We start from the raw sequence: 24,407 nt of genomic DNA on the forward strand, positions 1-24,407 counted from the left end.
GAATGAGTTAGTGGTGAGAGTGGATAGTTAGTGGTGAGAAACTTGAAAATAAAGTAAATCACAAACACATTTTGGATTCAGTTTATCCTGAATTTAAAAACTGCCTCTTTGCAATATAAAGGTGAGACCATAGTTATAGTACCCTTATAATGAAAGTGAAGGGTTTCCAAATGACAAACTCAGAATTTATTTACAGTGCTGAATTAAAGACTTTAGAGCAGCGGTTCCGAACTTTTTTTTCTTTCGCTTATCCGTTAATAACACTTTTAATTATATAATAAACGTTTCAGAGCCTACCCCCTCTACCCTTTAATATTTCGTCCCGGCGAACGGGCTGGCTGCGTGGGCTTTTTCGTGGTTTTCTCCATGAGTAATGTGTATACATACCAGGTCCTTTAGAAAGTCCTCCATAAAGACATCCCTCCCCTTAGGCAGATAGCCTTCGTGTGCTTTGCCATAATCAAATAATACTTTCCGCAATATAATTTACGACTGTTTTGTTTTAATACCATAAAAGTCATAGACCGTAATGAATTATCAGAAAAAATGTAATCAAGCAAAGACATCGTTACATCATCTATTTTCAAAATAAATACAGGCATAACACGTATTTTTGAGTCAAAACGCAACGCTATTAATATACTGTAATTATTTTTATCAACTTTCGTAAAATGGTGTAAAAAAACAGCATAAGTGAATTGATGAAATTATTGTTTTTTTAACGATGTCCAAACCTATGTTAAAAACGTTAAACCTTCTTGAAACACTTTTGTATCACAATAAAATATCTGGTTGTAACAAACGCTTTCTGCCAAAAAACGTTCTTAATAAGTCAGGAATAAGTAATAAGTAATTAAGTCAGGAAAAAAAAAAAAAAAAAAACATCAAAGCAGTACCTTAAGTGCGGGTAAGGTGTCTATGATCCACCCAACATGTAAGCACTATCGGCGCGTTGGAGCTGCGCTTTGGAAAGAAGTGTTTAAAAAACTATGGCAGGCTTTAGTTAAAATCACATCAGTAGAGGCCCAAGAAAACTCTTCAGGAGCTCACCAGCGACTTTGAAGCCTCTCCACAGCAAGAAGGCGTAAGTCTAATTAATGGCTCTTTCTCAGGATGGAGATTCCCTGTGATTGAGAAGCCACATTTTAAAACGCTTCAGATTTCTGCAGTGAGTGGCGGTAGTTATGGACCTTTTATCATGAGCTATATAAGTAGATTTCCTGGCACTATGACCATCGCTAATGGAGCCAATGTTACCGTCATCCAAAAAGATCTGGTTCACCGACTAGAAGGTAGACTCGTCTAGACGTAGCACTGCGTTACCCTCCAAACTACATATGGTTAAAATTAACATTAATGGAAAGTTAAACATTACCATCACATTTGGAAATTTCGCCTACCATCACTCGGCATATGTGGCAAATATTACAGACCCTTGCATACCCGAATTAGACTTTCTATGGAAATACAGTTTTCCTATAGACTTTAAAAATAATAAACTATATTCTGTCTCTAAAGACATCCTCTACTCGGAAGTAAAGGTTTTAAATCCGTCCACCAAGTAATAGTTGAAAAACATATCACAATAGCAGCAACAAGAGAATTTTTACTTCCTGAATTTCATAGCTGAAAACGGAAGTGTTTTTCTCGGCCTAGGAACTGTATTTGTAAATTAATCAGGCATTTGAGCTGGAAAAAAAAAATTATTTTTCCAACTCACTTCTGATAACCCTAGAAATAAATGCCAAGGTTCTTGCTTGCCCGTCAACCACGTCAATCACATCCAATTATTATATCCCACGATCCGTTTGTTCTTTATTCTTATTAAGCTTTCGTGTGTGCTTGTATGCAACATTAATGTATCTGTCGCTTTATATTTAGTTACATACCCGAAAATACCCAAAAAAGTGTATGGAAGCACCAAGATTTTATTTTTTATTGTAATAAATCATTTCGACTGATTCTTGAAATTATATTAATAGCCTAGAAAATTCGCGTATGGAAGGACTAAGATTTTATTTTTATTTGCAAATGATCAAGAATTTTATGACAATAAAAAGTATTTTTTACTTTTGTTATATTAATTAAAACTATGTGATTTTTAAAAAAAGTTTTCTCTATATTTGACTTTTTCGTCTATAGTGTATGTAAAAGTAATAAAGAAAGAAAACCATTGCTTCTGAACGTAGGATATTCGTTCTTTGTTATATAATATAAGATAATAAGGAATAATGCTTTTAATTTAGAATTCTAATCTCATCGTTATACATCTACTAAACACGAATAATACTGGAAACTAACCGTCAAAATTGGATAAATTATGTTAGAAGTTCTAAAAACATAGATGTTCTTTAACATTTATTTATTTCAACTATTCTTTTACTAACCAGGGGGAGGGAAGACCAACATTCTGCAATGATTAATTTCGCCGTTAAATAAAGATTTGTGAAAAAAATTAACACTAAGCAAAAACATCTGTATCGAATATTGAAAAATTCTTGTAGAATGTTGTACTCCCACTGGAAATACCCATACCTAATAAATTTCAAGAAAACCAGATCGATAGAAACGGCTAAAAATTAATATCAAAATTTCACCCGAAGAAAGGAAGAAACCAAATGAAATAAAGTGTTATAAAAACATACGAAATAAATAAAATTATTATTGTTTTAAAAACATTAGCTCCGCTACAAAACTTCTTCATAACGTTAAAATTACTTGTGGCTTCTCTTAGCAGCTTAGAAGCAGAAAAGTAAACCATCTTTGCAGGTGAAGTTCGAAATACCTTTTTAAAGGGAAAACCATAAATTCTACTAGTAAATGTTTGGAAAGTCACAAAATGCAGCTTCTTTCCCAAATTTTGAGCTAAAACACAATATTATTACTTTTTGGTTATTTCGCATTGTGTTTCATAAGTACAGTGAAACCTACCTATGACTACTATTCTATAATCCAAGACGATTTTGGTGTGCTTGAAGGCTGTCATCTTAGAATACCTCCCATTCTGTAATGTTTAATATCGATGTTATAATCGCAGAAAAGCTGATCGCTTTTGAAAGGGGTCCTCTACGTAAAGTAGTCGCCTTAAGAGGTTTCATCATAGTATTTCACAATGTGATGAATGCAAGTGAATCTTGTTGACTATATAAATTATAATTCAAATACATAGTGGGTCTCCAAAGTTTTACAATATTTTTAAAACAAATTTCAGCATATTTACCAAAACAAATTGATAGCATTTATTACTATGACATATTAGCTTGTTTTTCTAAAACATTATCTGCTTATGGACAGAACTGTCTACGCAGTGAATCGTTTGCTTTGATCCAGTGAACTACTGCCATGATTCGAAAACTGAGCAAAGAGTTTAAATTTTGTCATAAAAGCGGGAAGAAAAAAGAAGCAAAATATTTCAAAGTGTGACGGAGATGAAATTTTAATTCTGGAACAAAATGACAGCATGGGTTGGATAATATTCACAGCAACCACATATACTTCGGTTTCAGAATCTAGAGTAAAGATTCCTTAGATGATATTTTTTGACTGCAGAAGGATAATTTACTAGGCATGCTTTCCTGAGGAATAGATGGTGAACCCTATATTTTATAAAACAGATTTTTGAAGAGAATTTCAAAATTAGTATTATTTAAGTAACATTGATTTGGCGTAGATTTTGACTATCGACTTGTGGGAGATTAGACACAAGTTCCTCTTCTTCAGAGGAAAAAAAAGAGTTTTATTCAAAATCTTTCGTAAATTAAAATTGCTTTTTTGCCATAAATTCTACTAGTAAATGTTTGGAAAGTCACAAAATGCAGCTTCTTTCCCAAATTTTGAGCTAAAACACAATATTATTACTTTTTGGTTATTTCGCATTGTGTTTCATAAGTACAGTGAAACCTACCTATGACTACTATTCTATATGACTGGTTTTAAAATCGTAATATTATCATAATTAGCTACAAGTATATGACGCTTCATATATTTTTCGTACATAGCTGATTAAAAATTTTCTTTTAAAAATTATTTCCTTTTTTAAGAGGATTTTAACTTTATAATTGTTTTTTTAATTTTTGGAAAGTCTGAGAAAAGAATAGAATTCGTTGCCAAGCATATTCCGTGAAATACACTGACTAACGAGGTTAAGGACGAACTAGAGTGTATTAAAATTCCTCTTGAAACATTCTGAATGAGTAAAGAATGAAAAAGCATTTTTCGTTCCTCTTTCTTTGAAACTGCTTTAGCTCAAAATTATTTCACTAAGTAATAACTACATAATGGCAACATGCCCATTTTCTTTGCAAGAAATTTGCGACATGAAAAAAAAATGCCTCTAGAGTGCATCTGGGAAATTCTTACTTCTACATTACGTGTACAGGCAACATTTTAAAGTAGATTCCCAACCTTCTTTTTGACTGATGACATACTTATCTGAATGGCGGCGACCTTACGATGATTTGCAATTTTTAATAATTACATTTTACAATATTAATAATAAGTATTATTAAATCTTCGAAGAAGAAGTGTTATTGTCTTCAGCTACCGATATATTCTTGTAACAAAGAAATAACAAGTGAGGGAGCTCTCTATTGTCAATCAGTGATCTTTTATCTTCCCTAATATGAAAGATTCTTCCTCACTAACATAAAAAAGTGAATTCTTATTAAAGTTTATTTCAAATCATAAATGGGTAAATAAATATCCCGTAGTGTATCGATTGCAAAATTCTAAATCTGCTTCTTCAATACATTATCGTCTGCATTCGAAATAAAGTAGAATAGTGGTAAAAAAAAAAAATTGGCAGTAACACAAACAAAAATTAGTCTTTTAGATAGGACTGGTTTTAGGTACACGAAATTATTTTATATTAATATTTTTATACTTCCATGTTAACCTTTTACATTGAAAAAAGTCATTTTATGCTAGAAATAAACAAAGTAATAAATCTTCCATGTGAAGCCTTGGTCTCTCAGATAATTGTTTTCAAATTCTTTGATAGGACAGGGTTAGCCCATTTATGCCGAAGGTTAAAAAATTGGAATTTTTGCATGAAATTTCCGTATGTTAGGTAAAAAAATATAATAAACAATGATTTGAAGAAGAATTTTTTTATTTTAATTAGTTTACAAGTTATATGGTGTTCCAAAAATGGAACACTAGGCAAAACCTTTGCTATAATGTTACAATGTATAAAATCGTGGGTTTCCTCTAAAAATGTGGTTATTCCCATTACCCGGTATGGTAATTGGAAGAACACTTAACATGTAAAGCCACATCACATTTTCCACATCGAAAAGTGGTGTTTTTATGACATTGAGCACAGCGAGTTTGCTTTCCTTGCTTTACAATCCTATGATTTATGCCATCATAGCGTGAATCAATGTTTCGCTTCGCAGAGGGTTTTCCTTTCCTGCCAGGTTCTGCAGGTTGACCATGAATCTCAAGATAATGGCATGCTACACGACGACGGAATTCTAAAAGATCCATTGGTTTTGCATCATAAGTTTTGTGTAATTGCCAAGCATTTTGTAAGGCCAATTCGAAACAAAACAACAATGGAATTGAATACCATTTCTTTCCACGAATTGATGCTCTATATTTGTCAATTTTTTCGTCTGCTCTATCCACACCTCCCATAAATTGGTTATATACTTTTATCATGTTTGGCTGCTGAACTTGGATTTTCTTTTGTTGTTCTTGTGAATAACGATTTACAAGACACAGTGGATTTACACCAGCACCAGATGATGCAACAGTCACAACACTGTTGTCATGCCATCTGCAGACAATATTGCCTTTCAACTCGATAATCGAATTAGCCTCTTTCCATTTTCGATAATCGAATGAGCCTCTTTCCATTTTCGATAATCGAATGAGCCTCTTTCCATTTTAGGGCAACATCCGATTGCAATGGTGGTTTATCAATACGACCTTTTCTAACTGTGCCTGTTGCCTGATGACCCATTGAACCGAGTTTATCAAGCAGGGCAATACTTGTGAAAAAATTATCAAAAACAAAATGATATTGCCCAGGGTGCTCCTCTGTTAGTGCATCTGTAAACCGTAAGACAACAGAAGCACCAACACCATAACTTTTGGTGGTCGTGTGTGCTTAATGCATGAGATAATTAAAGAAAATACGAATAGACAATCTCCTATAACAAAAGAATATATTAAATACTAAATTACGATTTAAATTACATTGCAGAGATCAACACAGAGCTCGGAACACAGTTCGTGCTAGCGTCGCGTACAGTTGTGTGACGAGAAGTCTGAGTGAGTAAAGATGTCGCTTTTCTGCTCCGATTAAGAACTGGATTTTACACGTGGCGCCATCTCATGAATAGAAGTTGAAGTATCTGTCGGAACGCCACAGTACTCCCCCCCCCAAGTACCATCGGTACGTTATAAGTACTTTGGGTTAAATTTAACCTTTCTTCCAGATCTGGTAGTTTTAGGTTGCTCTTTAACGGGATGTAAGCTTTCTTCCGGGAGTGATGTTGATGAGGAAGTTGTTGGATCTTGCATTAGAAATGCTGGTTTGAGACGATCGATTCCAATCACTGATTGTTTGCCATTGCAGATGATGGTGAAATGTTTCGGTGTTCGTTTGACAACTTTGAATGGACCATCATATGAAGGTGTTAAAGTTGGCTTAATTGCATCGTTGCGCACGAATACGTGCGAAGATGTCTCAAGCGCAGGATGTACAAAATAGCTTGGCTGGTTATGCGAAGATGCTGGGGTTGGCGAGATATTGCTCATGGTCTCACGTAAACGTTGAAGGAATGTTGGAGGGTCGATAACTGGAGTAGATTCTGGGTGAAAGAATTCACCTGGTAGACGGAGGGTTGCACCATATAACATTTCAGCACAAGTGCTACCAATGTCTTCTTTGAATGCTGTGCGAAGACCAAGCAAGACTAGGGGTAAGGCTTCTGTCCAGTGTGTGCTACTGTGGCACTTCAGACCTTGTTTGAGAGATCGGTGAAAGCGTTCCACCATCCCATTTCCAGATGGATGGTATGGTGTTGTGCGAATATGGCGAATGCCAAGAAGGGAGGTGAGGGATGCGAACAAGTGACATTGAAATTGTCGGCCTTGGTCAGTAGTGATGGTGGTAGGCATGCCAAATCTTGAAAGCCACTGGGAGATGAATGCTCGAGCTACAGTTTCAGCGGATATATTTTCAATAGGAATGGCTTCAGGCCATCTTGTGTACCGATCAATACAAGTGAGGAGGTAAGTGCAACCATTTGAAGGAGGCAATGGGCCAACCAAGTCTAAGTGCACATGATCAAAGCGTCTTGCTGGAAGGCTAAATTGTTGAATGGGGCTGTGAGTGTGACGGGATACTTTACACCGTTGACATATAATACATGAACGAGTCTATTCTGTGATGTCTTTATTCATTGCTGGCCAGACAAATCTGTCTGCGATCAGCTTTTTGGTGGCACGGATTCCAGGATGTGCCAAATTGTGCAAGGCATTAAACACTTCACGTCTAAAATTGACAGGAATATAGGGACGTATTCTATTGTTCTCTATGTCACAGTAAATTTTAAGCGTTGGATCAATGTGCAGCGGTTGTAACTGAAGGGAGGTTTGTGGATTTGAGATTAGGTTCTTGAGTTCCTCATCATGCAATTCAGCTTTTGCAATTTCAGAGAAATCTGGGGTAGTGAGGTTGATATTGTTTACCCGAGACAAGGCATCAGCGACACAATTATCAGTACCAGAGACATATCTGATATCTGTACTAAACTGGGCGATGAAATCCAGATGTCGAAGCTGACGAGGAGAACATGAGTCAGAGTTTTTTCTAAAAGCGAAGGTTAATGGTCGAAAATCAGTGAAAATGATGAAGTCGTGTCCTTCCAAGTTGTGCCGGAAGTATTTAACAGCACAGTACACAGCAAGTAGCTCTCTGTCATATGTGCTGTATTTCCTTTCTGCAGTAGTAAGTTTTCTGGAAAAGAATGCCATTGGGGAAAGTCCTTTAGTGGTATGGGCTTGAAGCACTGCTCCTATGGCCGTGTCAGATGCATCTACCATTATAGAGAGCTGATCACTAGGTGAGTGATAAGAAAGTGTGGCTGCATTTGCCAGATCGTGTTTGCATTGCACGAATGCTGCAGATGCAGATTCAGTCCAAGAGACAGCTCGTTGATCGTTTTTTTTTTGCTATTCTTCAGAAACTCATGTAGGCAGGCTTGTGTTTTTGCGGCATTTGGCAGAAAGCGTCGGTAGAAATTTAACATTGCTAGAAAACGCTTCAGTTCAGAGATGGTTTTGGGCTGAGGTAGGTCGTTAATTGCTTTGACTCTTTCCGCTAAAGGTTTAACTCCGTTCTGGGTGATAAGACATCCAAGAAAGGAAACTGAGGGTTGACCAAGTACACATTTGGATGGATTTAGTTTTAATCCATGATCTTTAAGGCGAGTGAAAATCTGACGCAGATGTTTAAAATGTTCTTCCACATCTGTAGATGCAACCAGGATATCATCAAAATATGGGATGCAGAAATCGAGACCAGACAGTACTTGGTGTATGAAACGCTGAAATGTTTGGCCAGCATTGCGAAGGCCAAATGGCATATATAAGTACTCAAAGAGACCAAATGGTGTAGTCACTGCGGTCTTGGGCACATCTTCAGCATGCACTGGGATCTGATGATATGCTCTGGCAAGATCGAGGGTAGAAAATATGTTTGTTCCATGAAAAAGATGGGTACAGTCTTGGATATGTGGGACTGGATATCTGTCAGGGACTGTGACGGCATTAAGTCGACGATAATCTCCACAAGGCCGCCAGTCACCATTAGACTTTTTAACCATGTGAAGTGGACTGGCCCATGGACTTTTAGATGGGCGAATGGTTCCCTGTGCTAGCATGAATTCAAATTCTTTGCGAGCAGCTTTTAGCATCTCTGGAGAAAGACGACGAGGCTTGGAAAATACAGGTGGGCCATGTGTTTCAATGTGATGATACACTTCTGGCTGATGAGTATGCTGCCCTGATTTGGATGGGTTTAAAATGTCAGGGAATTCAGCTAATAACCGATGAAACCGTGTGCTGCCCGATAAAACACTTATGTCGGTAGGTACATTCGATATGTGAGAAGCTTGGCCCTGTGATGTCAGCTGAGTTGTAGCATCAATTAAGCAATTATTCTTGACATCCACTAGAAGGTGGAAATGTGTCAAGAAGTCGACACCAATAATTGCTTGAGTTACATCCGCAATAATAAAAGGCCAGTTGAAAGTCCGGCGCAAGTTTAAATCAAGTGTCAATAGTTTGGTGCCGTAGGTTGCAATTTGGGTACCATTGGCTGCATACAGTACAAGTTTATTAAGTTGGTGAGCATTTGTTTTAGTTCTCGGGAGCACTGATATGTCAGCTCCAGTATCTATCTCCAGAAAACATAACTGAGTTGAACGATCAGCCAGTACTATTCTGTCGATGTGGCGGACATTCTGTTGGCCAGCAGAAGACCGCCCATTTAGTTTCCCGCTTGTTCGAAAGTGCATGGAGGGGCACACTTGCGAGCTTGATCTCCAAAATTCATATGATAAAAACATATGCCACTTGTGGGTTCTTTGTACTGCGTTCGAGTATTAAGACGAGATGGACTCCTGCTTCGGGCACGAAATTTATTACGTGAGCCCTGATTTGATCGATTGTATCTCCGTGAAGCATGAAGACTTGTAGAGCGTTCTGGTACTTTTTTGGTCAATTCAGCCACTTGTTGTTCGAGGGATGAACTGGAAGGTGCAGCATTAGCAGCACTGACATAAGCTGGAGTAACAAGTTCATTAATTTTGTCAGCCATTGCTGCTAAACGGGTTAGATCTTCATTGGAAGCAGCAAGAATTATTTGTATGTTATTAGGGAGACGCGAAAGCCATAGTGACTTCAACAAGTCGTCACTAAAATGGCTTCCTGCCAGATCACGCATTCGTGACAGCAAGTATGAAGGTCGCTGATCTCTAAGTTCAAGTCCTTGTAGTAAAGAACGTATTTTTGAAGATTCACTTTCTGAATAGATTTCAATGAGCCGCTGTTTCAGTTTGGAGTATTTATCACAATCAGGTGGTTTGAGAATTAAGTCATGCACTGAATTCAGAATATCAGACTCAATTGCTGCAACTACGTGGTTGAATTTTGTAGAATCCTCACTAATGCGAGCGATAGAAAATTGTGCTTCGATCTGAGCGAACCACAATGAAGGATTATTTTTCCAGAAAGGCGGTGGCTTCACCGCAACGCGTGTGATTTGTGGCTCTGGTGGAATATCGTCGGGCATACTGATAGATAATTTTCACTTTAATTAATAAACACTTATCAGCACAAATATTGTAGCAAGATGATACACTATTGATATTTTGCCATAACAATAAATATTTTAACCATGCATAAAAAATTTACGTAATGATACACACACAAATAATACAGGGTCAGCAATTACACACACAAATAATACAGGGTCAGCAATTACACACACAAATAATATTTTACCGAAATGCATTTGAAAAGAAACCCTTATTTGAGAAAAAAATGATGCGTTCATTTTGTATTGCGCACACACAAAATCACCACTTCACACTGCTAAGGCACTTTCGAAGGAAAAAAGGAAATCACTCCTGTAGCACATGGGAAAAAAATTCACTACTTTCGAACACTGAGGGAAGAATTTTCCCGTAGCACGTTGCAGAAAAATTACTGATGTAGCACATTTAGCGAAAATCACTATTGTAGCACATTTGTCGTTGAATGATCGAAGAATTATTGCACGACTGGCGAAATCAGCGGAACGGAACAGATCCCATTGATGATTTGCTGAAGCTCCTTGCGATGATATGCACGACTTTGAAAAAAAAAAAAAAAAAAAACCACAAGCAATATATATCAATACTTCTAGAAATAATTGAGGGGGTACGTTGTAGCATACGTTTAATGTCCATATTCGTTGTTATTTTTAGTCAGTTCTTCAGAATGCCTTGGATGCACGTGGCTTAGGGTCGTTGAAAATCCATTCTCAGTAGCGTGCTCAGTCAAAAGGTCACCACTTTTGGTGGTCGTGTGTGCTTAATGCATGAGATAATTAAAGAAAATACGAATAGACAATCTCCTATAACAAAAGAATATATTAAATACTAAATTACGATTTAAATTACATTGCAGAGATCAACACAGAGCTCGGAACACAGTTCGTGCTAGCGTCGCGTACAGTTGTGTGACGAGAAGTCTGAGTGAGTAAAGATGTCGCTTTTCTGCTCCGATTAAGAACTGGATTTTACACGTGGCGCCATCTCATGAATAGAAGTTGAAGTATCTGTCGGAACGCCACACTCCTCATATTTGTTTGCCAGATTTTTACCTTGATAGGATTCGAACCAACAAATGTAACCTAGACGAGTTGCCGCACACCAAAACTTGTATCCAAAACGAATAGGCTTTCCTCTTATAAATTGTTTGCATCCGTGTCGACCAAAGTAAGGAACCATGGATTCATCAATACTGAAATGTGTTTCATTCGGAACAAACTTCATGCACAGCTCATTTAGTTTGTTTATAAGAGGTCGTAATTTAGCAAACTTGTCAAGTGGGTCTAAATTTGCATTGTCTGCAACATGGAGATTTGAAAATATTGTTTCAAAGCGGTCACGTCTCATGGCACTACTAACAAGGGCATTTAGTGAATCGGTTCTTTGTTCCCAGAACACGCGCCGTCTAGGAACTGAGACATATCCACTCAGAAATATAATCTCTAGGAAACATTTCAATTCAGAATTTATCAAGCTTAGGTTTACACCCTTAGTTGAAGCATATAAATTTGAGTATGTTACAATGAGTTCCATGACATCGTCATTTAGAAAAAGTTCAATATATTCTGTAGGAGTTCTTACTTTGGTAATTGGTAACTGAGTAATTCTTCCTGATATGGGTTGGACATTTAGATCTGCTTTTTCCCATTTTCGTACAACGTTTTCGAGCTTTTTCTTCTTTGTTAGAGGTGATTGTTGCAAAGTAGAAGAAGTCTATGGAATCCCATCTGCAGGAGAATCAAATTTAGGGAAATATGAAGGATCATCTGGATCAGAGTCAGCATCAAAAGAACCATCCTGAACAAGATAAGCAGGTGCGCGCAGCAAAGAACCAGGCAGATTATTTATTGTTCCCCCATTTTCCTCACCGGAGTCCTCATCAGAAACAGATGCTGTAGCATTTTCAGGTGGTTCTATGATTATGGCACTTGCTTCTATGTTGTCACACTGTAAGGATCTTAAGTTTTACTAACGTTTATTTTATTTTAAATCTTTCCTATCACTTCTTATTTTCTACTTCCGGCCAGAATTATAAGCGTTAACGTATTTATGCAAAATTTGTCTGGCGAACGCCAAGTACTTAAGTTGTGGCTTTTTGCCAAGCGAGAGAGAGGAAGCAGTTAGTCGAAGCAGGCCGCTTACCTTAGAAGTTTCACTCAGTTGCTGGTTGCCTTCTAGGCCAGAGGTTTAATCCTCTTGATAATTTTAAACGTATTGTAGTGTTCACAGTTCTCTGTACTACATACGGCTTCCTGTTAATATAAGGCCAATCTTCCACGTTTATTATTTCAAAGTTAAGTTAGCGTTTAGTTATATTTTTATATTCTTACGTTTAGACCACAAGTAGTGGGTCGTTGTATTCCGAAGTACGGAAATTATTGTAAACAGAGAAAAATAAAGGGTTTTGTATACCCTTCTTGTGTATCCTGTCTACTTCCCACAGTTATTGAACATAGCTTTAGTAAGCTCTCTGTTCCGAGTCAGGTCCTTGCATGTTCCCGAAGAAAGTAAGACGGAACATTGAACCTGATAGTGGCGCCCAACGAAGAAGAATAACCATGGCCGAGTTTCAAGAAGAACCTGTGCTGCCTGCAGAAGCGGCTCAGAATCCAGAAATGCCACCTGCCGCCCTGGAAGGATTTGGTTACATCGTCCAGACCATGCGCGCTTCGATGAAACCAGAAGCAACATTTAATGGAAACTCACCGGTAACCAGTTTTTTGGAAAAATTGGATGACCACTTTATGCTCTACCCCGTGCACGAATTTCAAAAAGTTACCTTAGCTACCAGCGCTTTGAGGGGCCAAGCGCTTAATTGGTTCAAATGTATAGGCAGAAGTCTCTTGGGTCAAGCAGGAAGTCCCACCTATACTTACGAAAATTTCAAGACTGCCCTACTAAAAGGCCTTCCCTGTTGTAAGGGATCGTGCGAAATTAGAAACGGAACTTTTCAGTATATATCAGCAAAGAATCGAAAACCTCTCAAGCTTTATTTTAAGAAAAGCTTTATTTTACGGTTTCCATACAGGAGTTTGAAGACGTGAGTCTTCAAACTCCTGTATGGAAACCGTCCGGATCCTGAGATAATTCAAGTGATTTTGCCGAGGTTACTGCCCCAAGCGATAAGCAACGGAGGACGTGGGCACTGTCCCTTTACCAAAAGGTTAATCTGTATAGCACCACGTCCACCTATATCTAGAGCCTAAAGAGGAATCACAAGACGCCACGCGCTGGGCGCCCAAACCCAGAGCCAAATTCAACCCGGGGGGCAGTCCAACAGACCAAATGCCCACGAAAGACAGTCCCAACAACCGCCCAGGCCCCACATTTATTAAATAAAATAACAAAAGCATGCAGGGCCAAAAAGGCCGAGTTTGGACAATAAGCAAAAATTTTACAAAGGTGTAATACACACAAATATAGAATATACATAAGCTAAAGTACAGTCTGATGTTGGGCAGCCCAATAATATACAATGAATAAAATATAGACAGTAGAATTAGACTTAATGACAATATAACATAAAAATAGAGAACATAGTGAAATAATGAATGTAAATGATTACAGCAATACACAGAGGATATACCAAAAGAAATAAAAATAAAAGAATACAATGTAATAGAATGCAATAGCGGTACAATACACTTGATCACGTGGTATTGTGGGAAAAACATGCAATAAGGCTAATTATACGATTATGAGGAATAAAAATAACATATTTAGCCTGCATAAAAGTTAACGAATATAAGATACTATACAATACTACAATACAATACAATACAAAAAAAATTAACATATTTAACCTGTACTAAAAGCCAACTGATATAAGATACTATACAATACTATACAATACCACAATACAATACGATACAGTAGATACAATACCATAATATAATACGATACAGTAGATACTATACAATACTATACAATAAAAATACAAAATACATTCAGTGTTGGTGACACAAAAATACATTTAAAATTGTCATGATACCAGTGATCCTAATGCAGCAAATAAATTGATGCAGTTACCTGCATAAAAGATAACTTATATAAGGTACCATACAATACTATACAATACTACAATACAATACAATACAAAAGCTAATTAAACGATTATAATGAATAAAAATTAACATATTTAACCTGTATAAAGCCAACTGATATAAGATACTATACAATACAAAACAATACCATAATACGATACGATACAGTAGATACTATGCAATACTATACAATAGAAATATAAAATACATTCAGTGTTGGTAACACAAATATACATTTAAAATTGTCATGACACTTGTGATCCTTATGCAGCAAATAAATTGATGCAGACAGTTAAATGTGTTACTATACATTTGCAAAGGATGAAATATAGACTTAAGTATGCCACAAATTATGAACATATATTATACCGTGAAAAACACAAAATACATTCAATGTTGGTATAAATACAATGGATATATTTAAAACAATGGATAATGGTTGGATATATTATACAATGAAAATCTCTAGCGACCCCAATACATTCAGTGTTATTATTACACAGAGAATTAAATGTATGATATTACATGGGCAATTGATGGAAAGAAGACAGTAACAGTATAATGTATAGCCAAACATGCAAGTATATGGTATACTGATGTTTAACAGCAACTGGCAAACAATGTACCATTAATACGCCCAACTAGATATGCCAAGATATTATATACTATTATACAGTGAAAAACGCAAAATACGTTCAATATAGATATTATCATAGTGCATTATGAGGGAATACAGACAGTTATATGTTTGATAATACATGGGCAAAAGATAAAAATAAAGACAATAACATTATTATTCAAAGGTAAATATGCAGATTTAATATATTCAGATATTTAACAGCACCTGGTAAAAAATGTACCATAAGTACATTGATAGCTGCTATGGACAACAAAGAGACTATTAGAACAATACATATGCAACAGATAAATATGCAAATTCAATATATACAGATATTTAACAGCACTTGATAATAAATGTGCATATGCAAAAGATAACATTATTATTCATCGGTAAATAGGCAAATGCAAGATATACAGATACTAAACAGCACCTGGTATTAAATGTACCATAGGTACAAGGACAGCTGTTATAGACAATATTACCTGGTCGCACTTAGAAAAAGATGCTGAGAGAGAATATACAAATATTTGACTGCTGCTATACACAGCGACTTATAACAGATAGATTACAATGGTTACAAACACTTCAGAGCATAAAAGTAGATGGGTTATAATATATACAAGCAGTTGAAGAAGTTGAATCATATGTCGATATTATAAGGCACAAAGATCAAGTCCCAGATTCATCAGTTTGTCAATTAAACGGACTATCTTTTTGACTTGATGCCGTTGCTTAATCAAAAAACGACTAAAGGCAGTCCTATCTGTTGGTGGAAAAGGAATATGGAATTCAGTAGTAAGTGGACAATCGATTAGATAGTGTTCTGGATTGCCCAGTTGTCCACAACTACAGAGTGCTGAGGAAGAGAGTCCATGTCTCTCGAAATATAAGGGAAAAGGCCCGTGGCCCGTAATGTAGAAGATCAGCTGTGGTGGCATGATTAATCGGTCTAAATCTACTTTAGGGACATGGGCAAATGCTCGGCGACTAGTTTCCTCCGAACTCCATGCATTTTGCCACAAGGAGATGGCTGTGAGAAGTAAGTGACGCTTTAGATTAGATACTGGGCGTGAAACCGTCAAGGTCTGTGTTATCTCGTGATTCTGTGCTGCTTCTTTAGCAAGCTTATCGACAGTTTCATTACCGTAGTTCCCCACATGAGCTTTTGTCCATTCTAAACAAATGTGTAGATTTTTATGTCGAGACAAGCTAGTTTGAATGTCCACAATAATGGGGGATGAATGCAGAGGATTTAAAATGGCATACAATGTGGAGAGACTATCGGTAAGAACATAGGAATGTGAATATCGATGATTAATGATTGTTTGTATTGCTTGTCGAATAGCAATAGACTCTGGAAGACGCTGTTAAAAGAAGACAGATGGCATTTCCACTGGTGAAGAGTTGTCTGATCTTGCAGTATGGCTATATATGCACAGCCAACCTGATCTTCCAATTTAGAGCCATCAGTATAAAAGAGCAGATCAGCATGAGAAAATTGATGACTCGGTTTGAGATTAACTTTAACTCCCGTACCATAGAGGGAGGGGTGTTGATCTTCTCTGTTTATTGCTGCTTCATAATCATGGGAGGAGAAAGAGTGATCTCCAAACTAAACTGAACAGCCAAGTTGTCTAATCAACTGATAAGCTGCGTCCTTTTCAACCGCAATAGGTAAAGGCAAGACTCCAGCTGCAACTGCGAGGGCGTTAGTTGGTGATGTGCGGAAGGCACGAGTGATATTTAAGAGAAATGGTCTCTGTATACTATTTAAATGTCGGACTTTGCGTCCTTGCATTGGTGCTGCCCAAATTGCAGCACCATATGAAACAATCTTTTCAGTTACTGTTGCATATAAAACTTTAAGAAGATGTGGATTTAAGCCCCAGTGGATTCCCTTCATAAGTTTAAGGCGTTGAGCAATCACAGCAGTACGCTTCTTGAGATCTAACACATGGGGAATCCAATTGAGTTTGTCGTCGAAAATAATTCCAAGGTATTTAAGTTCACGTTTAATACGAAGACGCTTGCCATTTATGGTTATTCTCGGCTGACGAGTCCTAGAACCACCCTTCTTAGGAATGATCAGAATTTGCGATTTCTCTTCAGAGATTTGCAATTTAAAATCTTCACATCTAGTCTGAAACAAAGAACAGGTCTCCTGTGAGTTTGCTTGAAGTTGATCACGAGTCCTACCTCGCACTATGAATGCGGTATCATCGGCATAAGTAACCACAGTTGTATGTTCAGGCCATGGCTGCTTAAGGATAAGATTGTATGTCACATTCCAGAGAAAGGGGCTCGCACATGAACCCTGCGGGCACCCTCGAGTCTGACATCTATGTACCTGGCCTCCATTATAGGAAATGATCAAATGTCGATCGGACAGATAATGTGCAAGAGTATTATATAAATTGCGGGGGCAATTGGCATCTCTTAATGCATATAGAACTGCCGGCCACCACAGCGTATCGAAGGCGCTCTTTAAATCCACTGAGATAAACGCTGTGTGGTGGCCGGAGAACTTATTGCGCAGGATGGTATCTTGAACTTCCTTTAAAGCGTGCAGTGTTGATCTTTTGGTGCGAAAACCGTATTGAAAAGGACACAGATAATTTGTTGAGTGCAAATGAAATCTCAATCGTCCCATAAGAAGTTTTTCAAAAGTTTTGCCAAAAGCTGACAACAAACAAATAGGGCGATAAGAATCGGCACGGGCTGGATCACGGTGTTTCTTTAAAAATAAGATCACCTGGCCAATTTTAAAACATTGAGGAAAAGTTCCACTATTGAATAGCTTATTAAACAGGCTTTGGAAGAGACTGAGATTGGTGCTAATAATCAATTTGACAATACGATAGTCAACACCATCTGGACCCGGTGCGCGCTTATTAGGGAGTTGGCGTAAGACTTGCCGAATTTCTTGAGTAGTAAAAATAACATCGTCTGGTGTTTGAAGACTAGAAGTTTGATTTCGAATAGTCTGATGAAAGGAGGAATCAGTTGAATTATCATCTGTAGAAAAAACCGTATGAAGGACTTCTGATAGAGTTGATTCAGTCAGGTGACTATTAGGACTAACTGTAGGTAAAAGATGGAAAGTTGCTGGCTTAAACAGCTTGTCGGTCGCAATCTTATGATGAATACCATAAATAGATGTTGCCTCAGAACAAAATTTGCGCCAGCTAGTTAATTTGGCACGTATAATCATTTGTTTGTAACATGCTCTTTCCTGTCGGTAAAGAAGCAGAGTATTGGAGCTGATATTATTTCGACGCTCTTGCTTTAGCCGACGTCGAAGAGCTCTACATTTTTGTTGTTGAGTACGAAGCTGAGCATCCCACCAATTTAATGTACATAACTTCTTAGTGGTACAAATAGGCAAAACACTATCACATACTATTCGAATGGTAGCCATAAGATCACTAGTAAAATTTTGTAGATCTTCACGAGAATGCAGAGATTGAAGACGAGAATGATAAGAGGCCAAATTGGCTTGAATGGCTGCAGTAAACTGTCTGACCTTTCGGCCAGGTAAATTATAACGCCGTATAATTGAGGTGGCTGTAGTTCCCGCGAGTGAAAAACGTATATAGTTATGGTCTGATAGACTTAGACCCTCAATTACTCGCCAATCTTGAAGAAGAGAGGCCATAGGCAAAGTAGACAAAGTCAAATCTGGCAAACCATGTGAATGTTGACGATCAAAAGTCGGAGGAGCATCATGTGAATTATGTTTCAGGAGATTAAAACTGGATATAAAATCTTCCAGAAGTCTACCCTTTACGTCCGTAGTAGCATATCCCCACGAAACATTATGAGCATTAAAATCACCAGAAAAGAGCAAATTTGGAATTTGAATTGAGGTCAGTAAATCTTGCATCGCAGACAGCACAGGTTCGATTTCTGAGGACGGTGAGGAATAAATGGAAACCAGAAGGACTGTCAGATGATGAACTTCCAGAAGAACAGCAACAATATCTCGCTGCGCAGTGACAAGTAAAGGAGACCGGGAAGAATTACAATTGACAATAATTGCACGGGGTGGAAGTAAAGGATCTTCCTTTTGATATAGTGTCCAGTGCAGTGGAAAGCCAACCGCCTTACCATTTAGACAATACGGGTCCTGGATTAAGATGAAGTCAATATGCTCAGAAGTAGCATATTCTACAGTCTGTGCCGTCGCAGCTCGAGCATGTTGAAGGTTTATTTGTAGACATTCCGTCGGTAAAGTTCGTTGCAGAAGAGTGGTATTAAGATCTTTTTGTATACGATCCAATGAAGAATCAGATACTAAGTTACCTGATGCTAGACTATAAGGATTGAAGTTAGTAGTCTGTGTTTGCCCTGATGAGCTGGACGCGACGTTGATACTCTGGACAATCGAGGTGGTAGGCGGGATGGGCGAAGTCATATCTGGTACCGTAACGATTATTGGCTTCGCCACAGTTGATGCATTCAGGTGTTTGAGCTGTGCAATCTTTGAGCCCGTGATCTCCTGCACAGTAGGAGCAGTATTTTCGCTTACTCTTGCATTCTGTTTGCACATGGCCATATTGCTGACAGGAGTAACATCTTTTAATTCCAATAAATTCAGTGGCTCTGTGAGCTTGCCAGCCGACGAAAATTTTTCGCCGACGCATGACCGCAGCAAAACCTGGGGAGTCACATTCAACAATCCATTTAATGTATCCCTTCCGTCGCTCCCTGAGACGGAATTGCATCGTGAATGCTGTTTCTGGCAATCCCGTGGCTCCGCTGAGTTCTGAAAGTACTGTTTGCGGTGTGATTGATTCCGGCAAGTCATGGATAGCAATTCTTGGTTTTCGTCTGATTGGTCTACTGACATCTGCTGGTACATCAGAGCGCGTGAGTTCTTGTTCGGGTATCGCAACATCATCAGGTGTTTGACAGAAGACCTCCAAACCTCCGTTATTTATTTTAGTAATACGATCTATTCCAACTTTAAGTTGTGAGAGCGGAACTTTGGTATTAAGCTGTTCTTTAAGCGTATCACTAGTAGTGTCAGCTTTAGGACGAATAATAAGGCTAGGCTTTTTAGGTCGTCGAACAATATCCGCAAAAGATGGAGCAGGAGCCAAAGCCTGATCAGCTGTAGATGGGAGATCAGGTGACTGGAAAGAATGTTGTCGAACCGCTTCACAGCAAAGTATGGTAGATGTATTGACTTCAGCGTCCACCAATTCTGGAATAGGTAAGCCCTCAGGCCCCTGTAAGGCCAAAGTCTGCAAAGTTGTCAGAGATTGTAACAGATGCTCTCGAAGGTCCGAAGATAAGAGGATTCTGCCACCTCTGCTGGTGGTAGCTACTTTGCGTATATCAGCACAGAGCAGTGTAATTTTATCCGCATAAGGTAAGTCAGAGTCTAATAAATCGGGTGCGCTAGTAGCCCCCTGTGATGTATCTCTGGCAGTTGTTAAAACAGATTTACGGGACATTATAAAGTAGTAAAGAGCAGTAATAAAACATAGACTAAAAGTGCAATGTCCAAAAGTCACTAAGAACGATCAGATTAAAATGTCTATGTGACACGTGATAACAGAGAATAATACAAGCAAAATTCCTGTATAACTAAATAATATACACAAAGTAATGTTTAGACAGCAGAATGACTAAAATTTTAACTGACTCAAATACATATCGAGGTATATTATCAGCAGTTATAATAGCAAGACACTAAATATAGGCAGAGATTATATAGATTTCAATCTTCACAATATGAAACAACTAAGTCCAGTAAAATTAATTAAATTACATAAAAAAAAACATAAAATAAAGTGAAACAATGCTTAAGGAATATTATAAGACAGTTGAGAGATCAAGAAATATACTTAAAACACTATTTTAATCAATACAAATGTCAAAAAACGAAAACCGAACACTTGTCGAGTGAGATTCGACAATAGTCTAATGACGAGAACTGGATCTCGACAAAAAGTTCAACTTATCGACAATGTTAAAAATTTCGCGAAAAACAACTGCCAAAAGGACAAACCCTTTGGAGCAAATACATATGAAAATACAGTTAAGCCTATTTAAATACAGGGTGAAATTTAGCATAAGTGCATAAAAACATAGATATTATATACTAACTCGTTAAATATCAATACAAGATTATATTAAGTAATACAAAAAGATAGAACTTAAAATTTAACACATTTTGAACAAAACCCGGTATGAAAATCACTAAAATTTGAAGAATTATGGATTTTTGAAAACAATTGTCTAATCTCTGGACTGAAAATTTCAAGCAAAAAGTTAAGCCTACCTCGGTGCCACGTGTTTGGCCGGCGGGAACCTTCCGTAGGGAAGGCGGCGACGTAAGTGAACAGAAGTCCGCTGAGATTGCAGCAGCCTATAATCCTTTGTTACTGCACTAAAACACTTATATCTCCGTAAAAAATGGTCACACACACATAAACAAAGTATCCACGCATGCAGCAGATATTCATACACACTTTAAAACCAACGGCGCACTTTCGGCGGCAGAATTTCCAATAGAAAATCTCGAAAAAACAGGAGCGAAACGACACACGTCCGATCTCTCAAGCATATGTCTCCAAAAAAGGTTACTGCCCCAAGTGCAAGACTTTATTGAATTAAGAAATCCGACTACACTGGAAAAGTTATTTGAGCTAGCAATCCAGTTTGAAAGTAGAAGAACGGCGGACATTAAAAGAAGACGCCAATATCAACAGCGAAACCAATTTAGTGCGCCAAGACTACAGCAAACTCAAGCACACGGCTACGGAAGCACAGCGAATCAGTGGGCAAGGAAACCCGAACATTCAAAAACAGCCGGCGAACGTCGACAGTTCAAGAGCAATCCAGGAAAAAAGTCTCAAGGCCAGTGGAAAAAGAAGGAAAGCACGGAAATGAAAAATAATTTAAACTAAAACGGATTTCTGCTGACGAGAGGGTGCGGAAATCCGAAGGCCACGAAAACCCCTCTTCCTTCAAGTTAAATACAGTAATGGTGAAAAATTTGACTCTTCCGAAGATTGAAGTGTTGGTGAATAATATCCCAGCCACCGCACTCCTGGATACAGGCGCGCAGTGTTCCTGTGTGGCAGAAGATTTTTTTAGGAAGTATTTTCGTAAATATCGTATATATAATTCGGATAATACGACAGTGTTAGCGGCGCAAGGAGAACGATGTAAGTGTATAGGTAAATTACCGCTGTATGTCCGTATCAAGGACGAACAAGTAAAGGTTATGTTTTTCATAGTAAAGAAACTGCAAGCACATATTATTTTAGGAATAGATTTTCTTTCAGAGGCACAAGCAAAGCTGGATTTTAATGAAGCGTCCCTTAAGCTGACGATGAAACCGGTTCGTGAAGAAAAGGCTGAACCGCCGATGTTAAATCTTGACCACCTGCCTAATGAAGAACAGAAAAGAATCCGACAAGTGGTAAGTGAATTTGCTTCGTTATTTAGTGATATTCCAGGATTTACTCAGGTTACTAACCATAGTATTGACACCGGAGATTCAATGCCAGTTCGCCACAAAGCATACCGGTATGATAAGAATAAGGAAAAAATTATAGAATGGCATATCACCGATATGCTACGTAAAAAGATCATAACGCCCATCTCAAGTACTTATGCTAGCCCGGTGGTTTTATGTAAGAAAAATAATGACTATCCTTTGACACATCCAAAAAGGTGGAGATTCGCAATTGACTACCGTAAATTAAACTCCATAACTAAATATCCGGTATATCCGTTACCTATTATTGAAGAAATTCTAAGGAACATGACATCCACCAAATATATGACGACTTTAGACTTAACGACTGATTATTCTCAAATAGCGGTTAGGCCTGAGGACGTGCCTAAGACTGCTTTTATAACCAAGTCTGGCACTTATGCATTTTTGCGTATGCCGTTTGGCCTTTCAGGGGCCCCGGCAACATTTCAGCGATCTATGGACATTGTGTTAAGGCCTGTTCTTGGAAAGTCCACATTTATCTATTTAGATGATATCATTATTACTAGTGATAATCTCGACCAACATGTACAGGATTTAAGACAGGTGTTTGCTTTATTAAATGAGGCCGGTCTAAAAGTTAATGTAGAAAAGTGCAAATTTGCAGCCCCTGAATTAAAATATTTAGGTTACAAAATATCTCAGAAAGGAATTGAGACAGACGAATCAAAAATAATCGCTGTACAAAAGTATCCGACTCCAAACACGGCGAAGAAGCTCTCTTCTTTTCTAGGACTTTGTTCATATTATAGGTCCTTTATAAAAGATTTTGCAGCTATTGCTGAACCATTGTTAAGATTAAAAAGGAAAAAGGCAAGATTCTCGTGGACGGCCGAAGCCAATAGTGCTTTCGAAAAATTAAAACAAGCATTAACGCAAGCCCCTGTGTTGAAATTTCCTGAAAAGGATGAGAATTTAGAAATTTCAGCGGATGCTTCAGATTATGCGGTAGGAGCGGTACTTTCGCAAAATCAACAGCCCGTGGCATTTTTTAGCCGAACTTTAAATCAAACACAAAGAAACTATTCTGCGACCGAGAGAGAGGCACTTGCAGTTCTGTTAGCAGTGCAAAAGTTCCGAGTCTATTTTGGAAAGGCGCCAATAACAGTGTACTCTGATCATGCGGCGGTAACTAGATTGTACTCAGGGAAAAACTTATCCCCAAGGTTAATAAGATGGGCACTCAAGCTACAAGAATATAATCTGGTAATCAAGCATACCCCCGGAAAGGAAAATATCGTAGCAGATGCCCTATCCAGAATTAAATAGATGAAGAAGGTAATACTGTAAAGGTGGCAATGCTCATAGCATGTACAATAAATTCCCGAGAAACTGTAATAACCGAACTGGGTAAGGATCCTGAGTTTGGAAACATTTATGAGTATTTAAAGGATCCTGAAAATTTTAGCCACCAAGATATTGTGGCGATAAGAAATAGGGCGGCCCATTACGAACTAATAGATGGTCTATTATTTTATACAAAAACTACGAATTCCAACAACGAATTTCGACCTGTTATCCCAGCTAGTCTTAGATTAAATATTCTGCAGGAGCTCCATGACAGCCCTTTAGCTTCTCCTGCTGGTATTCGAAAAACTATCCAACGCGTACGCGAGGCAGTCTATTTTCCTGAACTGCAAAAGTTAACAAGGGCGTATGTCCAGTCCTGCCCAACATGTCAAGCAGTTAATTATATTAATTTCCGCCCGGCCGGGTTTCTAACTAGTATTAAATCCGAATTTCCAAATGAAATAATTGGCATCGATTTATTGGGCCCTTTCCCAAAAAGTCAGTTAAATAAAAGTCACTATCTCCTTGTTATGGTTGATCATTTTAGTAAGTGGACCGAAATTGTTCCCTTAAAACGAGCCTCCGCGAAATTAGTTATTGATTCTATTTTA

The 24,407-nt window shown here is 37.8% G+C and overlaps 1 protein-coding gene across 1 annotated transcript in view; it reads left to right on the forward strand.

Annotated features, from left to right (window-relative positions):
* Window positions 1–24,407, forward strand: part of bwa (alkaline ceramidase) — a 188,647-nt gene that overhangs the window by 53,605 nt on the left and 110,635 nt on the right. The window lies entirely within an intron of this gene.

The sequence above is a fragment of the Stegodyphus dumicola genome, chromosome 3 (assembly GCF_044657685.1).
Source record: "Stegodyphus dumicola isolate Sdum_Otavi_A_Nest chromosome 3, ASM4465768v1".
Taxonomy (NCBI): Eukaryota; Metazoa; Arthropoda; class Arachnida; order Araneae; family Eresidae; genus Stegodyphus; species Stegodyphus dumicola.